The sequence below is a fragment of the Bos mutus genome, chromosome 5 (assembly GCF_027580195.1).
Source record: "Bos mutus isolate GX-2022 chromosome 5, NWIPB_WYAK_1.1, whole genome shotgun sequence".
In the NCBI taxonomy this organism is placed as follows: domain Eukaryota; kingdom Metazoa; phylum Chordata; class Mammalia; order Artiodactyla; family Bovidae; genus Bos; species Bos mutus.
The window spans coordinates 6,294,132-6,318,545 of NC_091621.1; positions in this window are offsets into that span (position 1 = coordinate 6,294,132).

A 24,414-nucleotide genomic window follows, 5' to 3' on the forward strand; every position below is an offset into this window, starting at 1 on the left:
CTTTTAATTTCATGGCTGCAGTCACCATCTGCAGTGATTTTGGAGCCCAGAAAAATAAAGTCTGACACTGTTTCCACTTTCCCCATCTATTTCCCATGAAGTGGTGGGACTGGATGCCATGATCTTCATTTTCTGAATGTTGAGCTTTAAGCCAACTTTTTCACTCTCCACTTTCACTTTCATCAAGAGGCTTTTTAGTTCCTCTTCACTTACTGGACATCAAGTCTAAAGACATAAGTTCAAATTCAAGCTCTACCCATGAACCAGCCTTCTTTCAGTCTCAGTTTACCTGTGCAATGAATAGGCTTACTTCAGTGGCTGAGTTGTTGTGACACAATATTCATAAAAGCATATTTACATTGTGAACATCGTACAAATGCAGATGATCCTTTCAGCAATGAAATGTGAGGACATAGAGGAAAATGTGGAAGCAGAGACAGATCTTATTTTCTTGGGCTCCAAAATAACTTGGACAGTAGCTGCAGCCATGAAATTAAAAGACGCTTGCTCCTTGGAAGGAAAGCTATGACAAACCTAGACAGCATATTGAAAAGCAGAGACATCACTTTGCTGACAAAAGTCCGTATAGTCAAAGCTATAGTCATGTACGGATGTGAGAGTTGGTCCATAATGAAGGCTGAGCATTGAAGAATTAATGCTTTCTAATTGGGGTGCTAGAGAAGACTCTTGAGACAGCAAGGAGATCAAACTAGTCTATCCTAAAGGAAAGCAGTCCTGAATATTCATTGGAAGGACTGATGCTGAAGCTGAAGCTCCCAATACTTTGACCACCTAATGTGAAGAGCCAACTCATTGGAAAAGATCCTGATGCTAGGAAAGTTTGAGGGCAGGAAGAGAAGGGTGGCATAGGATGAGATGGTTAGATAGCATCACTGACTCAATGAACGTGAATTTGAGCAAACTCTGGGAGATAGTGAAGGACAGGGGAGCCTGGCAGACTATAGCCCATGGGATCACAACGAATTGGACATGACTTAGCGACTCAACAATAGTTCAGTTCAATAGTTCAGTTCAATTGAACAATAGTTCAATGCCACAGGGTCTCCTCACAGAAGGAAAGATCTCATCTAAAGCAAAAAGATCACTTGTCAGCTCTGAGGCATGAAGCAGTATTGGGAGCCAGGATTTCCAAGAGAGAAAAAGACTGTATTTCTTTAGTTCCCATTAACCATTAACAACCACCGGGCCTGGTCGCCCAGAATCTAGAGTTTACTCCTCATAGGATGTTGTGACCTTGAAGACAAGAGGAGCCACCCGTTCCCACCTCCACCTTGGGACCCAGCCAGAGATGAATGATCAGACCCAAGGGGCATATCAGACTCTGAGCAGAGGGAGGGGGTCATGCCATTCTTTCCATAAGTAACTTGGAGGGGAGGGCAGCAAGAAGTTTCCCTGCAGCCACATTCAGCACAGGGTCGTGGCATTGGTGGAAGGACATGTCTGGCTGGCAAGGTGGCCTGCATGGGATATGCATGGCTTCAGCAAGCAATTCACAGACTTCCCAGGCAGTCCAGTAGTTAAGACTCCACCTTTCAATGCAGGAGGTGCAGGTTCAATCCCTGGTCAAAGAGCTAAGGTTCCACATGCCTTAAGGTGCAGCCAAAATTTTAAAAGAAAGAAAGATAGTTAGCTCCAGCAGAACCTAGACTCTATAATGATGCAGTGGTCACTGATCCAGAGAAGACACATGGATCGGAGGCCCTGTGCAAAAAAGAGTTAAAGTAGCTGACCTGAGACTGTTTGCAAGGGTAGCCCTTGGCTGGCATCTGGGAACTTGGATCCGCAGAGGGCTCTCAACATCCCCAGAATGGACAACAGTGGTTCTCTGAAACTCTTTGTATTCACAATGCAGTTTACGCAGAATCCCTGCCTTCCTTCTGGAAGTCTGGAGTTTTGCTACAAAGGATCCCTACATGACTGGCCCCAGTAAGGTCCCAGAACTCCTAGGCTCAGGGAACTTCCTTGATAGACACTGATTCACACGTGTTGCCACACTCCCTGCTAAAGTGATTGAGAGCATCCTGCGTGACTCCACGGGGAGGAGGCTCTGGACTCTTGCACCTGGTTTCCTCCAGCCTCCTTTGCTGACTTTGCTCTTTTATGCCTGTGCCCTTTGCTGACTTTGCTTTGTACCCATTCACTGTAATAAGTCACAGCCATGAATATAATACATGATGACTCCTGTAAGCCCTCCTAGTGAGTCTTCAAGGTTGCGGTGGTCTTAGGGACCCCTGACCCAGGCCCTTTCCCCCATGCCTCTCGGTGTCGCTTGAGTCCTCCTCCACACACCCAGATCAGAAGACTAGATGTGCTGAGAGAATGTAGCTGTTTGGTGGCCTCAGTTTCTTATATCTTTCTTTTTTTAATATTTATTTTTATTTTATTTGGCTGTGCTGGATCCTAGTTGCAGCATGCAGGATCTTCAATCTTTGTTGAGGCATGCAAACTCTTAGGTGTGGCACGTGGGATCTAGTTCCCTGACCAGGGATCGAACCCTGGTCCCTGCATTGGGAGCACGGAGTCTTAGCCACTGGACCACTAGGGAAGTCCCTCCTTATCTTTCAGTGAGACTCAGAATGCTACAGTATCTAAATTCTTGACCATTGCTCATTAAAATTGCATGGTTATATATAAGTGTGTGTGTGTGTCTGAGCATATTGTCTGAGTTCAGGTTGCTATGACAAAATTACCATCCACTGGGTGGCTTAAACCACAAGCGTTTCTCAGTTCTGGAGGCTGACAGTGAGGGGAGGAGAGCCCACCTCGCAATATAGAGAGATCCCTTCTTGCCTTGTCCTGACAAAGAGGAGAGAGAGGACTGTGAACCCATCATGAGGGCTTTACCCTCAAGACTTGATTATCTCCCAAGGCCCTGCCTCCAAATACTGTCATATTGGGTATTAGGGTTTCAGCCAATGAATTGTGAAGAGACACAGTCATGCAGCCCACAGTACATATACTACATTCCTCAGTAGAGGTAGGAATTTCTTATTAAACTTTCCTTTTTTATTCATTATCCTTAATAAAATCCCACAGATCCTTATAGAGAAATTATACTTACAGATAGATCCATAAAAAAAATCACCGTTTTGGCTTGACCATCGAGAGTCAGGTTTGTTTTTGTCTATCTGTGTCCAGGTGAGTCAAAAGTAAACACCTTCAGATTTTAAAGTTTTGTAAATAGGAAAATTTCCCAAAATCCAAGGCCATTCCATAAATCAGTGCCTGAGGAATACTGGCCTAGTAGACTTCAGAAGTCCTTGCCAGCTCTAATGGGCTGTGATTTTTCATATGGAACTCACTCAAGACAGGTGTCTGGATCAGAAAGTGCCTTTCCAACACTATAAATTCATGTTTCTTAGATTGTATAAATCCCTCTTTAACACTCTCGTTTTTACTTTCATATATATACGCTTTTAAATTTAAATGCTTTCAAATTCTTCTTTCATATTTTAGGGGAAAATGCAAGACTGAAATGCTTGAAGGAAAGCCAAAATACCAAAATTTGGATAAATTAAGCAAGTAAAAGAAAGAAAAGTGGCAGGGGGGAAACTGTTTTTTCTGTGTGCTTCCCATCTCAAAAATGTAAACTCCGTCTAGGCCAGGGCCTTAACTACCTTGTTTAGAATCAGTTCTTCACACTGGCCCGAAGTCAGTGCTCAATAAGTATTTGTTAAATGAATGTATTTATCAATTCATTTTATCATCAATACATCTGGAGTTGAATTTATCTATACACTATCATTAGAATTCCCTGTGCTTCCCATATATAAAGTCGCTGCTCTCTTAAGGCAGTTTTTTTTTTTGTTTTTTTTTTCCTTTTGCTATGGAGGCACAGAGGCAACAATTCAGCCTTTCTGAGGCCTCAACAAGACAGGCAAAGGGAGTCTGTACTTTTAAAGGAAGATGTGTTTGGCCCCTCTGACTTGCCAGGGACTGACCCTAAGTAAACAGGTGAAGAGCTTGTGCGACCATGCTCTATGGAAGTTTCTAGAATGAGTCTCAAGGGTGGCATGAAGTCTATGGTGGTCAAGATCACAGCCTCCTTTCCAGGTCGCTATTTCTGGGCTGGGTCAGGGTAGCCTTAGGCAAATTCCCCAAATTCTTGGTGCCCTGGTTTCCACATCTATGAATTGACAATAATGACAGCTCCTCCCTGAAGGGTATTGAGATGATTAAATGAGTTAAAATACATAAAGTACTTTATACATATATATTTATTTATTTGGCTGTGCCAGGTGTTAGATGTGGCATGTGGGATTTTTTTTTTTTTTTTTTTTCAGTTGCAGCATGTGGGATCTAGTTCCCTGATCAGGGATCAAATCCAGGTCCCCTGCATTGGGAGCAAAGAGTCTTCGCCTCTGGACCACCAGAAAAGATTATATAAAGCACTTTTCAAGCTAGTGTGGACCAAAAAGTGTTGTCTGCCAAACCAGTGAACAATGAATGTTGCCTGCCATCAAGCTAACAGCCACTGCAGCTGCCCCTGCAGTGTGTCCTGAGGGGAATTCAGGGTGGATCAAAACAGGATACTGGCCCTAGATAGCTAAGACGCACACAATAAAGAATAATTTGAATGAGCCTAAATTCTTGCATCTTCCCGTACACGCTGCTGCTGTTTAGTCACCAAGTCCTCAGTCTTTTAGTCACATCCAAGTCTTTGTGACCCCATGGACGGCCTCATGCCAGGCTTCCCTGTTCCTTCACTATCTCCCAGAGTTTGCTCAAGTTCATGTCCATTGAGTCGGTGATGCTATCTAACCATTATGTTGTATACCTTAGGCTTATAAGTGCTGAATGCATGTCAATTATGTCTCAATAGAACTAGAAGGAAAAATGGGGAACAGAAAGGACAAAGGCACAAACAGCCTGGGATCTTTGTGCCACTGGCGCCTCGATCTCCTAGAACAGTGCCTGGCATGCGGTAAATGCTCAATAAATACGTGTTGATTGAATAGGAAACTGAGGCAAATTAAGCATTACTCCTTCTAGAGGAGAATGATGAGGCCCAGAGAGGTTGAGCAATTTTCCCAAGCTTCACAGAGCTAGGAAGCCCTGTATCTAGGACCTGAATCCAGCACTTTCCACTATGAGCCGAGTACAGAATAGTAACATGTGTATGGGATTGGGTGAATAGAATGTGATACAATAGCTTTTGGTTTGAGATGAGCCAAAGGGTGGGAGTCTTCACTACTCATCTGTTAGTGTTGATGAGCAGACTATTTTAGTTTAGAATATAAAATGTAGGGGAGCCGAATTCCCCATCCTGAAGTGTGTCTTTTCGGCATAAGCATGGTTATTTTTAAAAAAACACAGCAGACGTGGGAGAGGCTCTGAAAATACAGTAGAAGTTACCCTTCATAAGAGATGTTTCCGTGTATATGGAAATCTCCATTTGTAAGGGTGTCTCCCTGCTGTACCAAGAAGAGGGAGATGGCTCAGTTTCTAGAAACTCTTATTGGTGGATGACAAGGTCTTAATCTGTAGCACAACCTCACCCCTGCCCACTGCCCCTTTTCCTGGTGAACCTCCCATCACTAACTCCCCATCCCAAACATCTTATTTTGTCTTTCGCTGAAGATGGTATTTATTTTTTAAAAAACATTTCTGTTTTCTTCATTCAGGCTTCTTTTTTTAAAGATTGACTTTTTTATTTATTTATATTTCTGGCTGTGGTGGGTCTTTGTTGCTGCATGTGGGCTTTCTCTAGCTGTGGGGAGCAGGGGCTACTCTCCAGTTGCGGTGCGCGGGCTTCTCATTGCGGTGGCTTCTCTTGTTACGGAGCACAGGCTCCAGGTGCTCGGGCTTCAGCAGTTGTGGCACACAGGATCAGGAGTGGCTTGAGGGCTCTGGAGCGCAGGCTCAGCAGGGATCAAACCCATGTCCCCTGCATTGGCAACAGATTCTTTACCACTGGACCACCAGGGAAGTTCAGAAGATGGTATTTAAAGTGAGGACTTCCACCTTTTCAGAGAGTAGAACCTAGAAGGGAAGAAGCCCCTTCTCTCCTACCAAATAGGGTCTAGAGCAGATGGCTCATTGCAGGAGGTAGTGGGCAGATCACCCTGGCCTCCAAGCCTGCAGGAATCCTGATGGGCCAAGTCTACACTCCCTGTGGCTCAGTTTGACTAGGTAATAATAACGTAAACAATGCCTCCCATGTGCTTAGGACAAAGCAAAAGACAAGCAAAGGCTTAGAAGGAACCAGAGTTCAAACCCTCTACCCGCCAGCTGTACAGCCTTGAGCAAGCTACTTCTTTTTGACCCTCAGTTTTCTCATCTGCAAAATCGGAATAAATAAAACCCACTTTCTGGGGCTTTTAGAAAGGTCAAATGAGATGATGCCTATGAAAGGAGGAAGAGGGCAGAAAGGGGACTGTTGCCCACCGACCTCTCAAAAGACAGAAAAACCCATAGATAAGCAAAGCTAAGTTCATCGGACTGATTGCAGTTAAGAGAGAATGTCACCATGACATTTGAAGGATGTCTCAGAAGAAGGATGTCTCAGAGAACAGTTAAAGGGTTTAGGGCTGGAGATAGTTGGTTTCAAAGTGTGTCTTGCATAGCTGGGGATTGTTGCAATTTGGGGCATAGACAATAATAAAAATAGCTTTTGATCTGGTATCAGTCAAGGGGTGGGATTCTTCATTACAAAGCTATTAGTCTTGACAAGCAAACTATTTGAGTTGGCTTACATTCTTATATTTGTTAAGACAAAATTCAAGTAGGTAAATTTGAAGGTTAATTGGCTTTATTAGGAAATTTACGAATGGGGCAGCATCCACAGTGCTCTGAGGGGGTTGAACAAACTGGAAGGTTTATGTAGATGAAGGATGGGGCAAGGGAGCTATTAGCAAAAGACACAAAAGGATTATTTTTAGGCCAGGACATCTTTTGTGGCAGAGGGAACTACAAAGGTTTTACATACACATTGCTTCCTCTTCTTCTGGAGGTCAGGACAGGCAGGAATAGATATAGTCCCCTTGAAAATCACCTCATTTGTGCTGACCAGAAATTTTCAGGCTGGTTGATTAAGGTTACATTTCTGGTGAACACTGAAACTACAATTAGGTTAGGTCTTAAATCTAGGTTTGGTATCATGGGCTTTAGCAGAAGTGACACCATTTGGGGTCTATGGCTTTTCTCTTTAATATATTCCAGGAATAAATATTTTTTCTTTTCCCAGTATTAACACAAGGACAGAGACGTGTGTTCACTCAGTTCTGAGGATGTCATCAAGCATGTCAACAGAATGACCTTATTTAATTCCACAACAGTCCCAGGAAGACTTATCTTAGCCATCCTTCCCTGAGGTCCTTGGAAGTAGATTTTATTCATTGCTACTTGAAAGATGTAGCAATATCAATAACCTCAGATATGCAGATAACACCACCCTTATGGCAGAAAGCAAAGAGGAACTGAAGAGCCTCTTGATGAAAGTGAAAGAGGAGAGTGAAAAAACTGGCTTAAAACTCAACATTCAAAAAACTAAGATCAAGGCATCCAGTCCCATCACTGCATGGCAAATAGATGGGGAAACAATGGAAACACTGACTAGACTTTATTTTCTTTGGCTCCAAAATCACTGCAGATGGTGACTGCAGCCATGAAATTAAAAGACACTTGCTCCTTGGAAGAAAAGCTATGACCAACCTAGACAGCATATTAAAAAGCAGAGACATTACTTTGCTGACAAAAGGTTTGTATAGTCAAAGCTATGGTTTTTTCCAGTAGTCATGTATGGATGTGAGAGTTGGATCATAAAGAAGGCTGAGCGCCAAAGAATTGATGCTTTTGAACTGTGGTGTTGGAGAAGGCTCTTGAGAGTTCCTTGGACTGAGAAGAGATCAAACCAGTCAATCCTAATGGAAATCAACCCTGAATATTCATTGGAAGGACTGATACTGAAGCTGAAACTCCAATACTTTGGCCGCCTGATGCAGTGAAAAGACCTCATTAGAAAAGACCCTGATGCTGGTAAGATTGAAGACAGGAGGAGAAGGGGATGGCAGAGAATGAGATGGTTGGAGGGCATCACTGACTCGATGGACATGAGTTTGAGCAAGCTCTGGGAGATGGTGAAGGATAGGAAAGCCTGGTTTTCTACAGTCCATGGGGTCACAAAGAGTCGGACATGACTGAGCAACTGAACAAGAACTTGAAAGATGAGGAGACTGAAGTCGGCAGGCATTATTATTCATTCTAGAGGGGAAAAATTGAGACTCAGAGAAGTTAAAGATTTTGCCAGAAGCTCACAGAGCTAGTCAGTAGTGGATTGAGAATGTGAATCTAGCACTTTTTTTAAAAAAAGATTTTTTAATTTGATGTGGACAGCTTTTTAAGTCTTTATTGAATTTGTTACAATATTGCCACTGTTTTACATTTTGCTTTTTTTTGGCCCCAAAGCACATCTGATCTGAGCTCCCCAGTTAAGGATTGACCCCTCACCCCCTGAATTGGAAGGTGAAGTCTTAACCACTGGACCACCAGGGAAATTCTGAGCACTTTTGATTGTGAGTTGAATATGAATACATCATAATATTTCCTTAAACCAAATGAGGAAAAGTGGAGCTATCTAAGCAGTACTTGTAATAGCCCAATCCAGAAAAAAGAAATCTGTCAACAACAGAGTGGATAAATGGAATACTCGACAGCAAAGTGGAGTCACACAATGGAATACAAAGAAGAAAATGAAGGGGACGCTGTCACCTGTCCCAACATGGATGCATCTCACAGGCACACGTCAAGGGAAAGAAGTTGGACGCGAGAAACTACCTACTGCGTGGTTCAACTCATAGAACGTTTATGAACCCATCTAGAGGAAAGGACCGAAATTCCTTTGGGGCTGAGGCAGAGATAAGGGGTAGAGAAGCCTGCGGGGCAGGGCGGGTGTCTGGGAAGGAGGCAAAGCTCTATTTCTTTATCTCTTTACCTGGAGAGTGGTCACACAGCTGTGCTCACCTGTGCTAACTCATTGAGGATCACACTGATGGACTGTGAATTTTCCTATATATTTTTACTTAAAACTTTTCTTTAAAGCCGAGATATTTATACTTTGTTTCAAATGTTAATTTCAGGATTGCTATTCCAGAAGATGTCTGTGATCTTCCAAGTTGAAATTAAATGCGCTAAGGCCCCAAAAGCACTCAACAGAGCATCTGGAATGGAGAGCTACACCATATAAATTCTAGCAAGTGTTATTATTACTCTTATTATGTCTTTGACTTTCCAAACGGCAGTGGAGAACTTTTGAAAAGTACACCACGACTAATTCCCAGCTTGACTGCCAGGAGTTCGCTTAAAGGGGGCCAAGGGGTGGTACCAAGGTATAATCCCCCCGCCATCTAGGACCTTTACGAGCATGGCCACAGGCCATGGAGGGCTGGCAGGGGGCGGTGGGGATCCTGGAGGGCCCAGGCTGTCTGCCAACCTCGAGATCCCCTCCCGGGTCCATATGGTTTTCTTTGCCCTTTTTCCATTACCGGCACAGGACACCTTTTTATAACGTGAGTTTCTGGACTCTGCCTGAGCACAGGCGCATGTACTTGTAGGAAAAGCAAAGCAGATGCTGGACACGGGCGGCCACCAGGGCCAGCTGCTACTGCCACCTAGTTAACTGTGTCCACCCCAAAGGTCTTCTCTTCTCCAAGGCTACCTACACCTCTTCCCCACCTTGCACCTTGCTCCGGCGGCCGCCCAAGCCTGCACGCTACCCTGGGTCTAGTGCGCCCTGTGCACGCTCATGGGGCTGAGTTGACACACATGTATCACACGTACATTCTCACTCATACAGGCTCGTGTGCTGACAGTCACGTGCTCACACACACTTACACATGCGCATTCACGCCATCTCACATCAAGAACGACTCAGGACAAAGAACGCCGTTTGTCCACTAGGAGAACCCAAACCCTGGGCACAGTTTCTCAAACTATGGTCCCCATAAATCCCTCCACACAATCACCTGCTGTGTAAAAACATGCATCCTGAAGGCAAAACTACAGCATCCTGGCCCAAGGGGGTTGCATTTTAACAAGTCACACAGGTGTGTTTTTTCTTACTGCAAACCTGAGAGCCAGAGATCTTTCTAGAAAGACAGAGGGATGCTTGGGCACAAAGGAAAACACTTCTGAGACAGGCACGCACAGGGCAATGCGAGTCCACACCTCTGACCCCAGACCTGCTGCTCTGGGTCTGGTTGAACTCAGAGGAGGCTGGGACCCACCACGGGACAAGAGGGAGGCAGAGGTTGGGTTTGCGCTTTAGCAGTAATGGAAGCATATTCCAAAGGCTGGAAGAGAGCAGATGTCACACTCTACAGCAGGGTTACTTTCTCAACCCTGGAAGCTTTGGATGGGGACTTTTATACTAGGTTGCTTGACTATCAGTTGACAGGTAATATACTATCCTAGCTTTTAATGGCTAAAACAACAACCATTTTATTATCTCACAAAAATTCTGTGGGTTGACCAGCTGGTTCATTTTTGTAACCGCAGAACTAACCCCAAACTGGTCCTATCCTGTTTTGAACAAGATACTGAGTTGTTTTCCAGAGACAAAAACAAAACTCCAAGTCAGGCAGCTACCACGCGCAGAGGAGATTTTGACCTCAGATCACGTCTGGAACCCAAGAACAGGGGCATAACCAGAACCTGAAGGCTGGAGCCCTTTTAGAAGCACTGGGTCTGTTGTCCAGGAAAACCTGATGCTGAAGCCCCTCTAGCACACCTTACCGTAAAAGGCCAAGCCCCAGGGCCCTCCAGTCAAGCCTGCCCACCAGCACCACCACACCCCAGCCTTCCTCCTCTAACTCATAGAAGTTTGACTGAACCCCAGACTGGGGAGGTAGATTTGAGCCTTGCCTCCTGTCTCCTTGCTGTCCACCTCACAATACACCTCTTTCTTTTCCCTAAAACCAGTACTGTAACGTTGGCTTCCGTGTGTGTTGGGCATTGAGCCCTTTGCACCGTAACAATGTCTGCTGGCCTCCCTTGGGGTCTCTTCTGTGGCTTCAGTAAGATGGCAGCTGGGGCTAGAACTTTCCAAATGGCTTTGCTCACACATCTGGAATCATAGCAGTGGAAGGCTGGACCTCTCTCTCTTTTCTCTCCCATGGTCACATAGCTAGCTTGGGCTTCTTCACACGGCAGCTGGATTGCAAGAGTGAGCATTCTAGGAGAAAAGAAGTCCTTCCTCTCCCCGGTTTTCACACCATCTTGAAACAATCATGAATGAATGTGTCTTTGCTTGTGCTGTGCGTGTTATGTTAAGTCACTTCAGTCGTAACTTAACTTTAGGGCTAACACTTTGTGACCCTATGAACTGTAGCCCAGCAGGCTTCTCTGTGCATGGGGATTCTCCAGGCAAGAATACTGGAGTGGGTTGCCGTGCCCTTCTTCAGAGGATCTTCCCATTTCAGGGATCAAACCTGTGTCTCTTAATTCGCCTGTATTGGCATGCAGGTTTCTTTACCACTAGTGCCACCTGGGAAGCCCTGTCTTCACTTAATAAAGTTAACCATTATAGCATCAACTAGTTTTCAATTAATCTACACTAGTTTTTTATACCATTAGGTGTCAAGGAAGAAAGCAGAATGTTTTGACAACATCCAGATTTTCTGTTTTATAAGAGGAAAAAACCTTTCCTAGAGTCAACCATGAATGGAGTACCATCCTCACAGAGGCCAAATAATTCCTTCAAGACAGACTATTTGTTTTCAGACGTGAAAAAATGTTAAATATATTACATTTCTAAACAAAAGCATTAGAAAAAATCTTAATGACCTTGGGTTTAGCAGTGATTTCTTAAATAGAACATAAAAAATCATGAACTGTGAAAGAAAAAAAAAATCAATGAATTGGACTTCATCCAACTTAAAACTTTTGTTCTTCAGAAGACAGCTTTGAAAATTAAAATGCAAACCCAGCTGGAAGGAAAATATTTGCAAAACATAGAGTTGACAAAGGACATGTATCCTTTTAATATAAATAGTACTAACAATTCAATAAGAAGATAAACAACCTAATAAAAAAAATAGACAAAACATTTGAACAAACACTTCACCAAAGAAGTGATACAGGTGGCAGATAGACACATGAAAAGATGCTCAACATATTGCTAATTAAAGAACTAAAAATTAAAACCACAATGAGATAATAATATCTCCTACCAGAGTGGCTAAAATTAAAAAGACTGGCCATATCACAGCAATAGAGAAATGAATTATGGACATGGGGAGAGGGGAGAAAAGGGTGAGATGTATGGAAAGAGTAACATGGAAACTTACATTACCATATGTAAAATAGATAGCCAATGGGAATTTGGGAATTTGCTGTATGGCTCAGGAAACTCAAACAGGGGCTCTGTATTAACCTAGAGGGGTAGGATGGGGAGGGAGATGGGAGAGAGGTTCAAAAGGGAGGGGATATATGTATACCTATGGCTGATTCATGCTGACATTTGACAGAAAACAATAAAATTCTATAAAGCAATTATCCTTCAATTTTAAAAATTAATTAATTTTTAAAAATGCCAGAGTCATGAAAGAGTGAAAAAATTAAGAGTGATTAAAAGAGAGAAGACAGAAAGAAGATGCAACACATGTGTACTTAAAATTCAGGAAGAGAGGAAAGAATGAATGAGGCAAAAGCAATATCTGAAGAAATAATGGTTGACAATTTTCTGAAACTTTCCAAAATGTCAAGCTACAGATTCAAGAAGCCATTCAAATCTCAAGCAGGATAAAATTTAGGATTAGCAGATGTCTACATTATGCTTTCATATATACTTATTTTGTATATTTCTACTGAGTTCTTTTATAGTTCTTATAGTTTTATATCTTTTTGGTAACTAATTATGTAATACACAATATGTGGCATGAAGGCTGCAACTCCTTTCTCCAGGGTCAGTGTCAGAAATCATTAATTGGTCATCCGATTGAGGCTAGTGCAATAAATCGTTCTCAAGGGGCACTCTGCTGGGAAGTAATCCTCTATGGCTTCATCATGTGCCTGCACAAATTCTGAGCAAAGCATTTACTGTCCATTGTTCTGAACTGTCTTTTCAAGGTTGTACAGCAAACACCGTTGGAAGATACAGTATCTCCCTCATGAGCAAAGGGAAGATTTGCTAGTAAAGATGAAAGACTCAGCGGATTCATGTCAGTGTATGGCAAAACCAATACAATATTGTAAACTAATCAGCCTCCAATTAAAATAAATAAATTTATATATATATAAAAGGATACAAGACTCAGATCTTTAAGCCCCGAGTCCTTTTGTAACACATTGCTGCATGTGCCAGTGTCACCTGGTTCTCTTCATATCGCCTGCTAGGAATTGGGATCCAGGAATTGATGTAAAAATGATGTAAAAATGGGGTTCAGGATTGGGGGACACATGTGCACCCATGGCTGATTCATGTCAATGTATGGCAAAAAACCATCACAATATTGTAAAGTAATTATCTTTTAATTAAAATTAATTAAGTAACAACAGCAACAAAAAAAGAATGGCCATATCAAATATTGATGAAGACACAGAGCAACTGGAACTCCTACAGTCTACAGGTGATACATATACTATGGTACAACCACTTCATAAAATGGTTTGGTAGTTTCTTATAAAATTAGACATATACCAATCATACGACCCAGTCACTCCACTTCTAAGTGTTTACTCAGAAGAAATGCAAGTCTATGTTCACATAAACAATTACATGAATGTTAGCAGCTTGTCAAAAGAAACAAAATCAAATGTCTATCAACAGGTGAATGGATAAACTATGGCATATCCACACCATGAAACACAACTCAACAATAAAAAGAAACAAATTACAGATACACACAACAGGACGATTCTGTGGTATCTTAAAATAATTCTGTCAAGTGAAAGAAGCCAGACACCGAAAATACATACTGCATTGATCGCATTATATTAAATTCTGAAAATACAAACTACAGTAGCGGTAAGACCAATATTTTTACCTGGACGCAGGAGTAGAGAGAAATGGATTACACAGAGGCATGAGGAAACTTTGGGGTTGATGAGTATATTCATTATCTTGATTGTGGTAATGGTTTCACAGATGAACAAATATGTCAAAACTCATCAAATTATGCAATTTAGTGTATGACAATTGCACAATAATAATGAAACATTAAAGTAATGAAAAAAAAAAACCTTAATAAAAAAGTACATATTGGCCTTTACTTATTGGGAGCAACTCCTTCCACCATACGGAGAAGGCAATGGCACCCCACTCCAGTATTCTTGCCTGGAAAATCCCACGGATGGAGGAGCCTGGTAGGCTGTAGTCCATGGGGTCACTAAGAGTCGGACACAACTGAGTGACTTCACTTTCACTTTTCACTTTCATGCATTGGAGAAGGAAATGGCAACCCACTCCAGTGTTCTTGCCTGGAGAATCCCAGGGACGGCGGAGCCTGGTGGGCTGCCGTCTACGGGGTCGCACAGAGTCGGACACGACTGAAGCAACTTAGCAGTAGCAGCTTCCACCATAAAAAGTATTCTTACATGTCCTCATTTATAAATTTTACCAATGCTACACCATGACATGTATTGGTGAAATCTATTGTCATTTTCTCTGGATAGAGAAGCTATTATTTTTCAGCTTATTACGTAAACTTCTTCAGCATCCCGTGACATGACATCAGTGTGTTGATTTATCATGCTCTTTGAGATAAGAACCATTCTAATTCCTCATCCTGGGTCTCGTCCTGGCATTTTACTCACTAAAACTTTACTGTTATTATTAGGTTTTCACCAACTGTGTGGCCTTTCCTTTTCTGGGCACTAAGTTTTGCTACTAGATAATTTGCTTTCTGTGCCTGAATGTGACTCCTTCTCCAAAACTTTACACTGTTTGAGATTCCAATTGCCATTAAAAATGACCAGTTCTTTCCTTATCCAACGGCGTGGCCTGTAGTTCAGCGTCTTTTCAGTGGGCCAGGCCATTCCTGCTCTTGCGAGTTGTCTATCACATTGACATGGTGGAACATGACCTCGGGAGTCACCAGCTTGTGGAAACCAATTCATGACTGATTTTCATTGTGAAGAATAGCATCACTTGTGTCCCTTAATTGAACAGCACTGCGCGATGTCTCAGAAGATTGTAATTTCTCATCACTGACTTCCGGTGTCAGGGCCCACCTGTCATCCCCCATCATTCACTGCATCAGGACTGCCCATCAACCTGGCCCTAGCACTCTCCTCTTCTGCTTCATACCTTACCTTTTGAAACTCACCATATAACCGTCAGAAGAGTTTGCAAAACACAAACAAAAAAAAAACAGAAGGGCAGAGGTCCCCTGGTGGCTCAGCGGTACACAATACGCCTGCCGATGCGGGAAACACAGCTTTGACCCCTGATTCGGGAAGATCCCAGATGCCATGGAGCAACTAAGCCTGTGCCACAGCTACTGAGCCTGTGCTCTAGAGTCCGGGAGCCACAACTACTCAGCCTGAGGGCCGCATCTACTCAGCCTGAGCGCCGCAACTTACTCAGCCTGAGCGCCGCATCTACTCAGCCTGAGCGCCGCAACTACTCAGCCCGAGCGCCGCATCTACCCAGCCCGAGCACCGCGGCTACTCAGCCCGAGCGCCGCATTTACTCAGCCCGAGCACCGCGGCTACTCAGCCCGAGCGCCGCATCTACTCAGCCCGAGCGCCGCAACTACTGAAGCCCACATGCCCTGGAGCTTGTGCTCCACAACAAACGAAGTCACCGCAATGAGAAGCCTGTGCATTGCAGCTAGAGAGTAGCCTCTGCTCAGCACAACTAGAGAAAAGTGCAACGAAGACCCAGCACAGCCAGAAGTAAATGATACATTTTTTTAAAAAAGAAAATACAAGGGCATCATAAATACCTAAGCAAGAAGAGCGAACAAGTGCAAGAACTTCACAATACACTTCTCTTCTGATCTACACAATCTGTTTTCCAGGGTTGACAAGGACACCAAAGAGACAGAGTGGGGAGCTGAGGCCAGGGGGTGGACACTCCTTTATTTTTAAGCAAATATATTTTTTATTTTGTTGTTGGTGGCGGTGATCTATTTTGTTATCATTTGAAATTTTTTATTTATTTCTTATTGGCATATAGTTGCTTCACAATGTTGTGTTAGTTTCTGGAACACAGCCAAATGAATCAGATACTCTTTTTAGTTTTAATATTTCTCTCAGATTACTCTTCTGCCTGCACAGCTTGTTTGCTCCTGTCAGCTAGTCAGCAGCATGTAAGGAAAATTGGGAGAGGTCATTTGGGAGGAAAAAACTGATGCCATCAAGCTGCTACTACCTCCCTTTCATGCAAGGCAGAACTCTTTAGCTTTCTATAACCTTCCCTATCTGGAACCAATGGATTCCAGTGAGAATGGACTCAGGGGATGAACATGGCTCTGTTGTGTATTTCCATAGGGGCTCGGGTGGTGAGCTTCACGGGCCGACTTGGTTAGGTTCCTGTTCCCAGTTATTCAATCCTACACTCATCTTGGTGTTGCTGTGAAAGTATTTTATAAATGTGATTAAAGTCTATAATCTGTTTACTTTAAGAGAGGAAGATTATCCTAGATAAGCTGAATGAGCCAGATTCAATCAGTTGAAAAGCTTTCAGAGCAGAACTGAGGCTTTTCTGAGCCTCAGAATTTTGCCTGTGAACAGCAGCTTCAGCTCATGGCCAAGAATTCTGCCTGCCCTTCATTGTGGCCTTCCACATGGATTTCAGACTCACCTAGACAGTTCCCACAATTGCCTAGACCAATTACTTGCAATCAATCTCTCCATTTATTTATAATCAGTAGGAAAGATTTTAGACATATACAAAGATATGTCATATGTAATTCACATATAATATGTATTACATAGTATAATGTTAATATATCATCTAGAATATATATGTGTGTATTTATATATATATATATATATATATATAAATGAATTTTACTGATTCAGCTTCTCTGGTGGTGACAGAAGGGCTGAAACACCTTTAAAATTTTTCAAATAAGGTTACCCCCTCCAACTCCTTTATTGCAAATGCTAGCACAATGCAGACACAAAATTTTAAATATGATGTGGGCTTTTTTCCAGTCATGGTCTCTCACCAACCTGGGTTCAAAGTCTTAGTTCTGAATGACCACACTAGACTGCCTTTTCCATTCACATCAATACTCTTTCTGACACTGTGAATTTTCTTCTAGTTCTTTACCTGAGCCATGCTTTGCAGGCTGTCTTAGATAAGCAGCTCCAGCACCCCAGCTCTACTTGATCCAGGGACCCTTCTACCTCATTGCCCTCCACCCCCCACTCCCCCACTTCTTGTAAGCCAGTTCCCAAGAAGCTACCCATGGACCCAAGCAGAAAATAAAAATCTGCCTTCCAATGTAGAGGACATGGGTTCGATCCCTAGTAGGGGAATTAAGATCCCATATGTCGCAGGGCAACTAAGCCGGCACACCACACCAGCTGCTGTGTGCTGCAACAAAGACCCAACGCAGCCAAAAAAAGACAGAAAAGAAAGCTCTCCTTTCTTCATGGAAAATAAAGATAATGATACTTTTCCTACCCAACTTCATAGGACTATTATGAGCATCAAATATGATAAAGGATTACTTTGAAAACTGAAAGTCATCTTTGTAATTATCCTAATTATTATTATCACTCTACTAAGCCCACCAATTATTCTCTTCCTGCCCACATCCCTTTCTAAGAGAAGTTGCCTTTATCCACAAACCAAGGTGGGATTAAGCCACTACATTTCTCCCAGGTGCAGTAGAGAAGATAGATGACTAAAAACTGTGGATTCCTTGAAGAACTGGCTGTAGTGTGGCTATAGTTCCACACTCGATATCCTTGAAGAAGTTAGTTCATATTAGTTAGGATTACTGGATTGTAAATTTCAGAAAACCCAGGTGTACTGACTTAAGAAAAATAACTGACCAGCCCATAAACTGAAAATTCTCAGTTGACTATTGCCACTAATGATTACACAGTACTACAGGTCACAGCCAAGTCAATAAAGAAAGAAGGAAATGGTGTAGAAATTGGAAGGTAAGAGCTAAAAGTGTCATCATTTACCGAGAAACACCAACAGGATCAACAGACAAAATATTAGAATTTATAAGCAGTATTGCCAGGTACAAGATTAGCTCATAAAAATCAATAGCAGTTCTCTACACCAGCAATACATCAGTAGGAGAAAGTAAGTTTAAGACATATTTTTTCCACATTTTAATGCATTTGAAATTGGAATGCATCTTACACTTATGGCATTTTATATTTGAATAAATACAGAAGTGAAAATATAACACTATTCATAATAGTCACAGATATTTTAAAGTGTCTTCAGAACAATTTACCAAGGAATACACAAGGCCTCTCTGGAGAAAACTTTCAAACTCTGGTAAAGAATACAGAAGATGATCTAAATAAGTGAAGTGACTTTGTATTTAATATGTTCTTGGTGAGATGATTTAATAGTATAAAATTGTCAATTCTGCCCAAATTAACCTATCAATTCAATGCAATCCCAATAAAAATCCCATATGGATTTTTCATAGAGGAACTCGGGAAGATTTTACATAAAGACTTCGATATATAAGATAGAACTGCAAAGTTAATGTTTTAAACTATAGAATATCATTGTGACATGGGTCAATGTTTTTCAACCTTTTTCTACTTTCACCTCTCAAGGAGTCTTTTTAGACAATCCTGCCCCTAAATGGAACCCCACACCCTCACCCCAGGGAAATTTTAATACCAAAATTATACTGATTTTCTGTTTATATATTGTACGTATCTCTGTGCTATATATATATGGTGGTGGTAGTTTAGTCACCTTATATATAAAAGGAGTTTAAATTCCTTTCATCCTTCCCCACCCCGAAAACTAGCTTTCACCCTTTTGGAGGTGATCAACCTGCACTTCACCCCACCCACTGGAAATGCTGCACACATATAGTTTAGAATAAACTTTTTTTAAATTAATTTCTTTATTTTCATTGTAGGCTAATTATTTTACAATATTGTGGTATTTTTTGCCATACATTGACATGAATCAGCCACAGGTGTACATGTGTCCCCCATCCCGAATCCCCTTCCCATCTCCCTCATCATCCCATCCCTCTGGGTTGTCCCAATACCCCAGCTTTGAGTGCCCTGTTTCATGCATTGAAAAACAGGCACAGGAGACATCCATGGCGGTCCAGTGGCTAAGACCCTGCACGCTCAATGCAGGGGGCCCAGATTCTATCTCTAGTCGGGGAAATAGATCCCACATGTGGTAAGAGTTCACATGCCGAAACTAAGACCTGGCAGAGCCAAATACATAAGTAAAAATAAATTGACATTTAAAAAAAAATAAAAGCAGGCACATATCTTAAAGCAGAAGACATATATATGACTACTATGCAGTGCTGGGTTAGTCGTTCAGTTATGTCGGGCGCTTTGCGATCCCGTGGACTGTAGCCCGCCAGGCTCCTCTGTCCATGGGAATTCTCCAGGTAAGACTACTGTACTGGGTTGCCATGCCCTCCCAGGGGATCTTCCCGACTCAGAAATCGAACCGGGGTCTCCTGCATTGCTGGTGGATTGTTTACCAACTGATCATAGGGGAAGCCCTAAGATTACTATACTAGTTTTCTATTGCCACCATAATGAATTACTACAATCTTTTTTTTACTTCAAACAACATTCACTTATTATCTCACGGTTCTCTAGGTCCCCGGTGCAGTGGGCTCAGCTGGGAACTTGGCCCACAGGCCGGCCTGGACTCTTTCCCAGAAGCTCTGGAAGAGAAGCCACATGTTGGCTCATTCAGGATGTGGGCAGAGCTGAGTCCCATGCAACTATGGGTCTGAGCTCCCCCCTACCTCAACCCCGTTTGCCTGCTAGCCATCAGCCCAGGGGGCCTGCTCAGCTTCCTGAGGCCACACCCATTCCTGGGTTCCTGGCTTCCTTCTGTTTCTCAAGCCAGTAGGATGCAATCAAGGTCTTCTCCAATTCCAATCTTTCTGACTTCCTTTTTCCTTGATTTCTCCACCTGCATCTCACTAATGTCAGCCAGAGAATTGTCTGCTTTTAAGGACTCAGGTATTTAGCTTGCGCACATCCATATAATCTAGGATAATCTCCCTATTTTGAGTTCTGAATGTTTGTGTCCTTTAAAATTCATATGTGGAAACCTAAGCCCCAAGGTGAAGGTGTTAGGAGGCAGGGCTATCACAGGATGACTCGGCCATGAGGTCAGAGCCTCCTGGATGGGATGAGTGTCCTTAAGGAAGAGGCCCCACAGAGCTCCCTTGCTTCTTCTTCCACGTGAGGTTACAGCTAGAAGGTGCCATCTGTGAATCAGACACTGAATCTGCCCACACCTTGATCTTCAGAACTGTGAGAAATACATTTTTGTTTAAAACAAAGCAGAACTTTATAAGCCATCCAGTCTCTGGTTTTTGTTGGAGCAGCCAGAATGGACTATGGCAGCCCAAAACCTTAATTACATCTGCAAATTCCCTGCACTGCAGTATCTCAGTTAGTGTTTGATTGGATAATCAGGGATTGGACATCTTCCGGGGACATCTTTAGATGTCTGCCTACCACAATGACCTTCAAATGAAGGATTTCTGGTCCACAAAGGACACTATGGGCGAAATTCATGGACAGATGAAAGGCAGAGGGAAATATTCCAATTTCTAAAATCACCAAGTGTTGCTCATTATAAGATAGAAGAAATCCTTGCAAATCAACAAGAGGAACTGAGCAAGAACACGAACAGGCAGTTGAACGAGTTTATGGAAGGTAGTTTGTAGAAGGGATGACTCAAAATACTTACAGCTATATGAAGAGATGTTCAAAATCACTAGTAATCAGAGAAATGCTGATTTTAATAACATTTACCATTATCTTATAATTACTGGACTGGCAGAAACTAGAACGCTGGAAAATGCCAAGTGCTGGCAGAACTCAGTGGTAAAGAACACGCCTGCCAGTGTAGGAGACTCAGATTCAATCCCTGGGTCAGGAAGATCCCCTGGAGAAGAAAATGGCAACACTCCAGTATTCTTGCCTGGGAAATCCCATGGACAGAGGAGCCTGGTGGGCTACAGTCCAGGTGTCACAAAGAGTCAAACATCTGGAGGAACCCTTAGGCATTGTTGTTGGGAGTATAGACTGGGATATTACCCAGAGAAACCAGCAATTTAGTCATGTGAAGTGCTCCCACAACCAGCAATCCCAATGCAAGTGTTACGACCCATGGAAATCCTTATTTGGCTCTATCAAGGGAAACATACTGCATGTTCATGCAATGTATTGTGGCAGGGGAATGGGTATATGAAATATAGTAATATGCCCTGGTGGCTCAGTGGTAGACAATCTGCCTGCCAGGGGAGGAGACCCAAGTTTGATCCCTGATCCAGGAAAATTCCACATTGCCAAGGAGCAATTAAGTTTGTGCACCACAACTACGGGGCCTGTACTCTAGAGCCTGGGAGCCGTGAGTACTGAAGCCCCTGGAGCCTGTGCTCTACAACGAGAGCAGCCACCACAGTGAGAAGCCCAGGAACCACAACTGGAGAGTAGTCCCCACTTGCCACAACTGGAGAAAAGCCTTCGCAGCAACAAAGACCCACAACAGCCAAAACAAATATTTTTTTAAATACATGCAATAAAGCATACAAATACAAAGTTGCATGTTAGATACATCATAATGGTTGCCCATGGGAAGGGATGGGGAAAAGGAATACACAGTAAGTTACTGGAAATAAAGAAATATTAGGAGATTTTGCATCAAGTGCCATGATCAGAGGATTGTGATTAACTCAGTCTTCTTTACTGCTGTCCAATTTTTTTTTTTTTAAAGGCATTAGGTAGTGACAGATTCAGGCATAGCTTGATCCAGGCCTCAGGCAATGTTACCAGGATCCTCCTCTCTGCTTTGTGTCATCTGGGCTGGGTTCCATCCCCAGACTGGCTTGGTCAGAAGTGAAATTTGATTAACTACAATTTTCAAGGCAAATGTATATATGTTCTGCTTGATTGCATGTTCTTATTTGCAAAGTCATACCCAGACCAGAAGTTGAAAATACAGCATTTATTAGTGGTTTTTCCTGCCCGAGTAATTTGAGCCCCTGGAACCCATGCCATTTTGAACAGCTGTGGTCACTGTTCTTGAGACCAGCAGTGTACATGTGAATCTGTGAGTAAAAACATCCGTGTGTGGTTATGATCACCACCCCGCCCCCAGGCCATGGTTATGTTTTGATTAAGTACTTGAGATAAGCTTGCTTATTTTTCTGAGGAGTAAAGAGAGCAAACAATGAGAGTTCACTAGGTAAGGACTCTAGTTGAGTCAGAGCGAAAGACTGCATTAAGGCTTCGCTCTACTGGGGTGATGGCTATTGGTGGTAGTGTTGGGGGGACTTGTCTCATCTTGCTTCTTATCGCTGAGTAAATGAGCTCCACTGGGGTCGTGTTCCTGGCTCCTCCTCCAATCCCAAAAGTGACTCGTTTTTCTGGCGAGTAGGGAAAGGACCAAGGCATTCCTGGCTCTGTCTCTCACACATCTCTTGCCCTGGATCCTGCCAAGTACATTACTGTCCTTGACTGTTGTGTTAATTTGCTAGGGCTGCTGCAGTAAAGTGCCACAAATTGGGTGGCTTAAAAGAACAGAAGTTCATTCTCTCACAGTTCACGAGGCTGGAAGTCTGAAATCCAGGTGTGGTCAGGGCTGGTCCCTTCCGGAGGCTCCAGGGGGGAGGCTGTTCCCAGCCTCTCTCTTAACTTCAGGTGGCTGCCAGCAGTCCTGAGTGTCCTTGACTTGCAGCTGCACCCCTCTAATCGCAGCCTCTGTCTTCACAGGGTCTTCTCTCTGTATCCTCTCCTCTTATTAGGATGCCAGTCATTGGATTTGGAGCCCACCCTGATCCAGTAAGATCTCATCTTCTCCAGTTATATCTGCAAAGATCCTATGTCTAAGAAGAACACAATTTGAGGTCCCGGGTGAACTTGAATTTTGGGGGACACTATTCAACCTACTACAGTGATCAAACCCTGCATTTGGCAGGTGTGAGCACTTGAGTCAGCCACACGACTGAACGACTTCAATGCAGACTGAGGGTGGGCATGTATGGATCAGTAAGCTATTGCATCGGACCTAGGACATGCAATCAGTAAGTAAGACAGAGAAAGAAAAATGTCATATGACCTCCCTTATATGTGGAATCTAAAAAGAAATGATACCAATGAACTTACAAAACAGAAAGAGACTCACAAACTTAGAGAATGAACTTATGGTTGCCGAGGGGAAGGATGAGTGGGAAGGATATTAATAGTTAGGGAGTCTGGGATGGACATGTACACACTACTGTATTTAAAATGGATAACCAACAAGGACGGGCTTCTCTGGTGGCTCAGTAATAAAGAATCTGCCTGCTAGACAGGAGACACAGGAGACGTGGGTTCAGTCCCTGGGTTGGGAAGAGTCCCTGGAGGAGGGCACAGCAACCCACTCCAGCATTCTTGCCTGGAGAATCCCATGGACAGAAGGAGCCTGGCAGGCTACAGTCCATAGGGTCACAAAGAGTTGGACACAACTAAAGTGACTGGGCACACACATAATCAACAAGGACCTACTGTGTAGCACAGGGAACTCTGCTCAATGTTATGAGGCAGCCTGGATGGGAGGGGAGTTTGGGGGAGAACGGATACATGCATGTGTATGACTGAGTCCCTTCGCTGTTCACCTGAAACTATCACAATATTGTTTATTAATCGGCTATACCCCAAAACAAACGAAAAAGTTTAAAATAAATAAAGGTCAGAGGAAGCTCTGATAAACCCCTGCCTTCTGCAGGCAGCAAAACAGCTTCCACTCTGGTGGAATGAAGTGGCAAAGAGCTGCAGTGTGCTTGGAGGTCCTAGGCTTCCTCCCTGGCCATCCATCTGAAGGCAATCATCTTTCTCCAGCTTCCTCGGGTGGCTGTTTCTCGTTTAATTATGCAGCCATACCAACCCCAGTATGTGAGCAGAATTCCTAACTGAAACCGTACCCAGTAATTGAGAGGCGTATCCAAGGAGACTGACAGGTAGCTGCGAATGTTATAAATCAAGATCTTGATGTTGCATTCTTAATGCCTTTTTCCTCTGAAAGCGCTTCTGTGCTCTCCCCTCAGTCGAGTTGTCAGGGATGTAATCGAACCTTGGCTTGCACCTGAATGAGAATGTCACCCTGTGTGATGCCCGAACTGGGTGGGAAATGATCCTCCCATCCTGGGAACCCAATTCCAGGTCCCAGTTCAAGATTTGGCCTCGGGGTGGAGGCGGGGGTGGGGATAGATACTACAGCAGAGCGAACTCAGAGATATTCCTTTTTGAATAGCTTCATCT